Genomic DNA, 8,824 nt, shown 5'->3' with positions numbered 1-8,824 from the left:
ATTCACGTGTTGATGGATCACTCCATAGTGCTCTCCACATGATCATGTGCCATAAATGGAATAAGCGGCTATGAGAAAAACCCTGTATGGACTGGCCATAACATCATAATGGTTTATGTGTGCCTGAAATTAGAATCTCCTAGAGGCCGGGCCAGCCAGAGTTTCTTCTTTAATTCAGATGATATTTTTCGTTGATGTACAATCGGAAAAGCTACTGTAACAGCACTGAAACTGAGCAATAGCACTTTCTTTCATTGGGCTTGTGGCTAGAACAAAGTTAGCAATAAGTAATAAAGCTTTTAGTGTAAAATGCATTCCATTTTTTCCCCCACAACTCACCGCTATCAAGGCCAAATATACGCTGTTGTCTGATAATAGGTGTTACATAACTCCACCTCCCCGCCTGCCACTTGATTCCTTTGTAGAGTTTGCCACAGACCTAGCAGACATATCCATGGTGAACAATACATCATTATGTTAACAGTTACATGCTGCCAAGTTCAAGATGGCTTTCTGACCTACATGTAATGGTTCCAGCAAAAGAAGTATACTCACTATGCCTAGTGGTCCATTTTTCTGCACATAAAAAGTCCTGCATCCACATGGTCTTGTTGACCATGGTATTAAACACACAGGATTTATTTTCTGCACTGTACACATAAAATGGATTTTTTTGGTTGCTTACTTGTTTTGTGTAAATCATTAGTTACAGTTACCATATTTCAAAAAGTGAAAATCCTGAAACAAAAGTTGTTGAGCATTTTTTGCAAAGTTGTTGTTGAGATTTCATTTTGGGCAAAGTTGTTGAGCTGAAATTACATTTTGGGCTGCCATACACATGGAATTCCCCAGACATTTTAACTGATTTTTGACAATTCCGCCCAGACGCTATTATCAGCGGACAAATCCTGGATACGTCCAGGATATTTTCCAGATGTATGGCAGCCATACATTAGTATATATTAAGCAAGCAATTGTTTTCTGGTTTGAATATCCAGAATAGTTCTGTTCCTGACAAGCTATGCTATCAATGAAAAAAGGTAGGGGTGTGAGTGAGTGTGTATATTCCTTTTCCTTTCTGTTTACCTGCTCTCAATGATGCAATTGTTTTTAAAAATAATAATAATGGCAAGCTGGCATTTTGACTACAGCAGTATTAATGGAATAGGGTCCCTGTTACCAATGATTCAGTCATCTGTCAGCCTGATAAATGGATTAGTGTAAGAGGTATTCCAGCGGGGAAATGTAGCCCATAGGGCTTCCAGCTAATTATATTTAAGTTGTTTAGTACTGCTGGGAAGTAGCATCCAGGCAATTGCTGAAAGCTTTGATGCAACGTGCCCCATTAGAGTTTGTGTTCAGAAACTCATTATCCTTTCAGGCTTGTGCTGGATGGATTCTAGGAAGCTGACATGAAATGGAGAGCAGCAATAAATAGCCAAGAAGACATTTTAATTCAGCTTCTGATCCATTTTCCTGATTCAGCAACTATTGGCGTGTATGATTTGTATGCCATGCCTGCGTTCGAGGGACAACTATGCTTTTACTTGGTGTGGTATCTTTACAGATCTTTTTACGCTATCGTGCATCCAGATAATAATGTGATTTGATCTTTCCAAATCAGAATTTAGATCAGGAGAGTGCTATGCATTCCTGGGCTCCCAGGTGGCACCAAGAGCACAAAGTGCCTTTCTTAAGGTATCTGTGTCTGATCGCTTGATTGCAATTGTCTCCTAAATGCCTGACCTCGCAGCCATTATCTGAGCCTTATGACTTCAGAGTTTCACTAACTCTGGTGTGCTCCTTGTGGGGCTGCCCTTTAAAACCACTCAGAAGTTAACAGCTGTTTCTAGATGCAGCTGTCAGTGGTAGCCGCAGAGAGCATATTACACTAGATATCAGATGTCAGTGTTTGCTTTCGGATGCAATTCACTTTATTTACCCCTATCCTCATTGTGTGGGCATTGCATCTTGCTGGCTCTCTCAGAAAGCCATGCCAGTTTAATATTATGGGTATGTTTCCTCGCCCCATCCCCCAATGGCTTGCTTAATCTTGCCTATCCTGGTATGGATACAAGTTATTTTTAATGCATTCTCGAAATGTAATTGACTGATAGGTGTTTTTTAAAAAGATGCTGTATATTGGCATATGCCAGACACTCATGACAGTAAGAGGGTCGATAACGGAAAAACATACCACATAGTAGGTGTTCCTGTTACATTTGACTTATTTCCACACAACGTGGTTGTGAACTTGCTGTTGCCTCAGTTCTCCAGTCAACCTAGTGAGTCAGAGGAAAGATCATCTATGAGAAATTGTTTTTCTTGCATTCCATAGGGACATAAGAAGCTGTCTTACACGAGATCAGTATTATCTATATGCCTGGCAGTTTTTCTCCAGGGCGTCAGACAAGGGACATCCCTAGCCTTAGCTGGACATGCCAGGGATCAAACCAGTGGCCCTCCAGATGTTCTGGGACTACAACTCCCACCATCCCTGACCACTGGTCCTGTTAGCTAGGGATGATGGGAATTGTAGTCCCAAAACATCTGAAGGGCCGAGTTTGCCTATGCCTGGTCTACATTACTAATTCTTTACTTCCTTTATGAGAAAGTCAGCTTTCTATGTACCATTTATTATGGCTTCCCTGTTGTGGCTACTTCTGCTAGTGGGGTACCATATTTTGGGGATTCACTAAAGCTAAGCTATGTGCTGTTCCCATAAGAACTTCTGCAATGCCCCTGATGCTCTAGAACTCATAATCTCAATCTCTCAAGACATACTATAACCCCCTCCCCTCAAACGTCCTGCGTTGGTAGTGTATCTGAAACTGGAGCAAAACTTTCCCATTATTTGTACTGATTTGCTTTCAGATTGTTTGACATATAGGATGACACACTGGGAGCTGCCTTATACCAAGTCAGATCATTGGTCAATCTAGCTGAGCACTGACTGAAAGAGGCTGTCCAGGGCTTCAGGCAAGAGACATTCCCAGCCCTGGTGATACTGCAGATAGAATCTGGGGCCTTCTGCATGCAAAGCAGATGCGGTGCAACTGAGCTACAGCCTTTTCCTTTATTGCATTTCTATTGTGCATGTTCAATAGAATATTGTCTTCATTGATTCATTGCAGGGTATGGAAGTTTATTTACTAGTAATAATAATTTTATTATTTGTAAACCCACCCACCCCCACCTGACTTGGTTGCCCCAGCCACTCTGCGTAGCTTCCAACAAATATAAAAACATAATAAAACTTCTCTATACAGGGCTGCATCAGATGTCTTCTAAAAGTTATATAGTTACTTATCTCCTTGATATCTGATGGGAGGTGTTCCTGTGGCAAACTGCTTTATGTCCTTTAGAGAGAGAGAAAATATTAGCAATAAAAAAGAATGAATAAATAAATAAATATTAAAAATGTGATCCTCTTTCTATCTATATGCAGCTGCAGAGCTACCAAAAATGCCTGTGTATTGCTTGGTACACACCATCTCTTAGTTTTATAGACTTTTTCTTTCTTACTTACAGTGTAGTCCTCTGCAGAAATAGGTGCACTTAAGTTCATGGAAATCAATCGGTCACCAGACTTCTGCCAGCTTGGTTAGCAGATGGGATCGAGTTTCTCTAATTACTGTGGATATTGTCTGCATCCATTGAGGAAGAAAAGAAGACTAGAATAAGAAAGGGCAGAGAATGGCGCATTTATGTAATATTCATGAGCACGTTAATTCCCCCCCTTCAATATTGCATGTGCACTGTCTGTGTGAATTCTCTACATATTTTCCCGACTGTGAGCTGAGTATCAAGAAACAAACTAGGTTGCATTTGTAGCTGTAAATATATACCGTATTTTTTGCCCTATAAGACTCACTTTTTCCCTCCTAAAAAGTAAGGGGAAATGTGTGTGCATCTTATGGAGCGAATGCAGGCTGCGCAGCTATCCCAGAAGCCAGAACAGCAAGAGGCATTGCTGCTTTCACTGTGCAGTGATCCCTCTTGCTTTTCTGGCTTCTGAGATTCAGAATATTTTTTTTCTTGTTTTCCTCCTCCAAAAACTAGGTGCGTCTTGTGGTCTGGTGCATCTTATAGAGCAAAAAATACGGTACATTATTTTATTCTGACCTGTATGGCTCTCTAAAAAGCAAGTGTGAGCAAATCTTGGGCCCAAGCAATCTCTCAACAAAACAGATGCTTCCTCTGCTCCAGGCCTGATGTCAGCACTCTGCATGCTTGGGGTCCATGTGTTCCAGAGGTGATGCCTACCTTGGTTTTCCCACTTGGCATTTTCCTCCAAACATTGCTACCTATATATACTGCTGGCTTGGGCCTATGGCAGCAAGGCCACTGGCTTCAAAACTAGGCTTTTTACTGTGGGAGCCTGTACTACCTGGTGCCCAGATGACAGTGGGTTTGCTGATAATAGCAAATTGTCCAGGGCAAGCGTAAAGTGTGGTATGTTGAGGCAAGAAAAATCCACAGTAAACACTCATGGGGTCTGAACTGGCAGTGACTACCTAGGTATGAGGGTTGTAGTGTGTCTACTTGAAGATGATGTTGATCCATTGTGTTGCTGCTGTGAAAAAAAGCAAATTCTGTTCTAGGAATCATTACAAGGGGAGTGCCAATAGCAGAATGTTGTTATACAAATCTTGGTGAGTACTGTGTACAGTTCTGGTCTCCACGCCTCAAAATGTCTGTTGTAGAACTCTGAACTCTGTAAAGGTCCATCAAAATTATTGAGGGGCTGGATCTTCTCTGTGAGGAAATGTTTGGGGGCTTTTTTTAGTTTAGAAAAATGGTGAGCAAGGCAGGACTTGATAGATAAGTACAGGAATCTGCATGGTGGCGGGGAAAATGGATAGAGAGAAACTTTTCTCCTTCTCTAGAACTTGGGGCTTTCAAGTGATGTTTAATGTTGGAAGCTTCAGGACAGGTAAAAGAACAAATTTCACACAATGCATAGTTCAACTGTGGAATGTGGTGCCACAATATGTGTTGATGCCCACCAACTATTATGACTGTAAAAGAGGGTTAGATAGATTAACGGAGGATAAAAAAGTAAAGGTAAAAGACCCCTGGACGGTTACGTCCAGTCAAAGGCGACTATGGGGTTGCGGCGCTCATCTTGCTTTCAGTCCAAGGGAGCCGGCGTTTGTCCACAGACAGCTTTCCAGGTCGTGTGGCCAGCGTGACTAAATTGCTTCTGGCACAATGGAACACAGTGACGGAGACCAGAGTGCATGGAAATGCCTTTTTATCTTCCGGCTGCGGAAGTGGTACCTATTTATCTACTTGCACTGGCGTGCTTTCAAACCGCTAGGTTGGCAGGAGCTGGGACAGAGCAATGGGAGCTCACCTCGTGGGGATTCGTAGCTCCGACCTTCTGATTGGCAAACCCAAGAGGCTCGTGGTTTAGACCACAGCGCCACCTGCATCCCTTTAATGGAGGATGCTAACCAAGATGACTACATTTAGTCTACATATAGTTGGAGACAGTAAGCTTCTGAATACCAGCTGCTGGAAAGCACAGGAGGAGAGTGTGCTGATGCACTCAGGTCTTTTCTGTAGGCTTCCCACAGGGATCTGTTGCAAACAGCAACATTATCAGAAACGGAAAAAGAAAAAGTGATGTTGGGAAAAGACTGAAAAGCAGGAATGTAAACAGAAGCTTTGTGTGCTAACTTCGAGAAAATGGCCCTTCACCCACACAGCAGAGAAAGAAGCAGAGGTGAGGGTAAGAGAAGGAGAAATATATAAAAAGTAGAGTTGTAGCATCTCCATAAAGGTGGCAATGATAAACATAAATGGGGGCCATAAGAAGAACAACAAGGGGAAGGGGGCTTGTTGCTGCTCCGTAAGTAATTCGTATTGAAGTCAGATTCAAAAATGAAATCACTTCAGTGATAAAACAATAACTGAAAAGCTAAAAAAAGGCATTAAGTATAAAGAGCATAAGTATAAAGGCTGTGCCAAAGGCCGAGTCATCTTCTAAGAAGCACAGATAAAACACCCTATGATTTAGCTACAAGAATATAATTGAAAATAACAAAGGATTCTCATTTGAATTAAAACAGGAGGGGTGGGGGAAAACAGATTGCAAGTGGCCTAGAACAGAACTGGTAGAAATAAGACATGGAAAAAGAATAAAAAGGTCAATAGCTGCCCCTTCCCCCAAAAAAGAAGAGAGGTGGTAATATTATTTTTTTTAGAAAAGAGCACTGACTTAAAGGGAAAGAACTGGAAGAAAGAGTGTGCAGTACAGAAGAGAGAATCGATGGGCCAATAGATTTTTATTTTCTTTTAAAAAGTGGGAACAAGATCAAGGGACCAGGTGATTTCATATCTGGTAAAGTAACTGGAGAAAAAGAAGGTGCGTCAGATGGTAGGGTAGCACACATTAGTTTCTGGCCTCCGGCTGGTGTTGAAGTTATCTAGGCAGGATGTGATAGGCTGCTGCTGGAGCAAAGGTGTCAAAGTCACCAATACATTTCTTTATGAGGTAATATTTAGCCTGCTAAATTTAGCAGGAAAATGCAGCGTGAGTGGAAACTGGTACAGATACCATGCAGATTTTATCCTGGTTGGTAATGGGTTTGTAGATGGTTATTGGAAGCAGCCATCGCAGTTCCATGTGTTCTTGGATGGAAAATCACAATGCAGCTGTGTAATGCTTTGCTCACAGATCTCTTTGTGTGCCTGTCTTCTGGCCTCAAAACATCTTTCTTTCTATTTCTTCTTTTGGAAAACATCGTGGCCTCATTTTTTTTCAGCTTCACGGCATGTTTATGGATGAAAACGCTGCCGTTTGCTACGGACTGTGATATTCATGGAAGAATTGGAGGTTATCCTTTGGGGAACGTTTGTGAATATTAAAGCTGTTCATCATTTCAAAAGAATACAAAACATTCGTTTTATGAATTTTGCAAATTGGCACACCTCTCCCTGTTTTTAGGAACTGAAATCTGCATCCCCATAGAGGTTGGAGAGAGATTGTGTGTGTGTGTGTGTGTGTGTGTGTGTGTGTGTGTGTTCCCTCCCACTAAACTGAAAATGTCCCAGTTAGCATTAAATTACCTATGCTGGTGGTTAATGTTCTGAGGGCCCTTCCCTTTCAGGGATGGGCAGCCTGCAGAAAATGCTCTCTATCCGCCCATCTGATTGCTACCTTATTCCCTAATAACTACTTCTGTGTACCATGAATCAGCTCCTAGGTTTGCATGATCACAAGACATCTTCATGATTTGTTGTATTATCTAGTACTGTACATTTGAAGTGTTTCCAGAACGGCAATTATGTTTTTTTTCCAGTTGGCAATGGAAGGAAATATAAAAGGTTAATGATGTTCTACTTATGTAGAAGGAGTTGTTGCTTTGTTGTTCCCTCCGAGAATGCTCACACTTATGAGACCAAAATGGACAAAAAAGGAGGTCTCAGCAGATGGCTGGGAAACACTGAGGTTTGCAGAAGTGTGGAAAGTCTTCAAGGCGGGGAATAAACCAAAAATACTCCAATGAGTTCCACACATGCTCAACTGTGCACAAAATACTGACTTGCTGTTAAAAGAGGAGAAATGGAAAGTCAAAGGGAAGCGGGAAAGGAATATTTTAAAAGGAAGGTGTAGATATAAAAGGGGTAGAAAGAAATAGCCAATTGCTATAGGTAATTTCCTGGTTCTCTGGCTTTTTGTTTCTTTTTCAACTTCCTCAGCCTCACACATGCGTACCAGAGATACTCTACCACATTTTACTGTAATAATGCACATGCATAGTCTAATGTGGAGTGATTATTTATTTATTTTTATAGCAATTTAAATAAAATAATAAGTTGTTGAAATATTACAATGATAGAAGGTAACAATAATTTATGATAATTTTCCATTAGATGTGAGCTTTTTTCAGACAATTAAACATGCAGCCACACAATACCTGGCAGATAACCCAGCTGCACCCAACAATTATATTTATTTGTATTTTTGTTGTTTTTAATAACTTTTTAAAAAAGATAAAACGCTCTAAAAATAAAAAAGTAATAGAGACTGACTTATTCATAGTATTTACTCTGAGATGTGAACTTATTTTTTATGCCTCAGTGCACACTTGGAACTGAGCCCCTTTAAATTCAGTGGGACTCAACTTTCCTGCAGACAGGCATAGGATTGTACTGCAAGATTTCTGGACATGTGACTTTAAGACACTTTCAACAAACCCTTCCATTAAAATAAAAACATTTCATAATGGTGGCATTGAAACTATTATTCAGTGATCAGTTTAATTTCATAAAATATGAAAATAGTTTGAAGAAGTTGGGTTGGTTGCAGGCATTCTTTTAAGCTTCTTTTTATTGGTCCTTTTTTGTTGCTATTCCAGTCTAAATTTTAAGATTAATGTGGAAAAACCAATGGAGAGTTATGACTACATTCGTAGCCCATCTTTCTTCCATCATGGAACTCAAGGCAGTATACATGGGGTTTGGTGTGGTCTCCCATCCAGACACTGATTAGACCCCAGACCTGCTTAGCTTCAGCAAATGGCTGCATTATTTGTTCTCAGACCACACCTGGTCTTATACTGAGTCAGATCACTGATCCATCAATTCCATAACTTTCCTCTCCCAGCACGACTTGGGTGCAGATTATTCCTAAATTTGCTACGTTCGTTTCTCTCAATTGGAAAACCTGGGGATTTAATGTAGGGACTTTTTGGATAGAAAGCATGTACTGTAATATTGAGCTGTGGCAGTTTCCTCTTAGATATGAGCTATGGAGTGCCTGCAGCACTTTTTCTGCACATACTGGGGTAATAAAAGAAGCCCTGGGCTACAT

The sequence above is a fragment of the Podarcis pityusensis genome (assembly GCF_964106645.2).
Source record: "Podarcis pityusensis genome assembly, chromosome: 4".
NCBI classification, from domain to species: Eukaryota; Metazoa; Chordata; class Lepidosauria; order Squamata; family Lacertidae; genus Podarcis; species Podarcis pityusensis.
Note: the sequence above shows the minus strand (reverse complement) of the source record.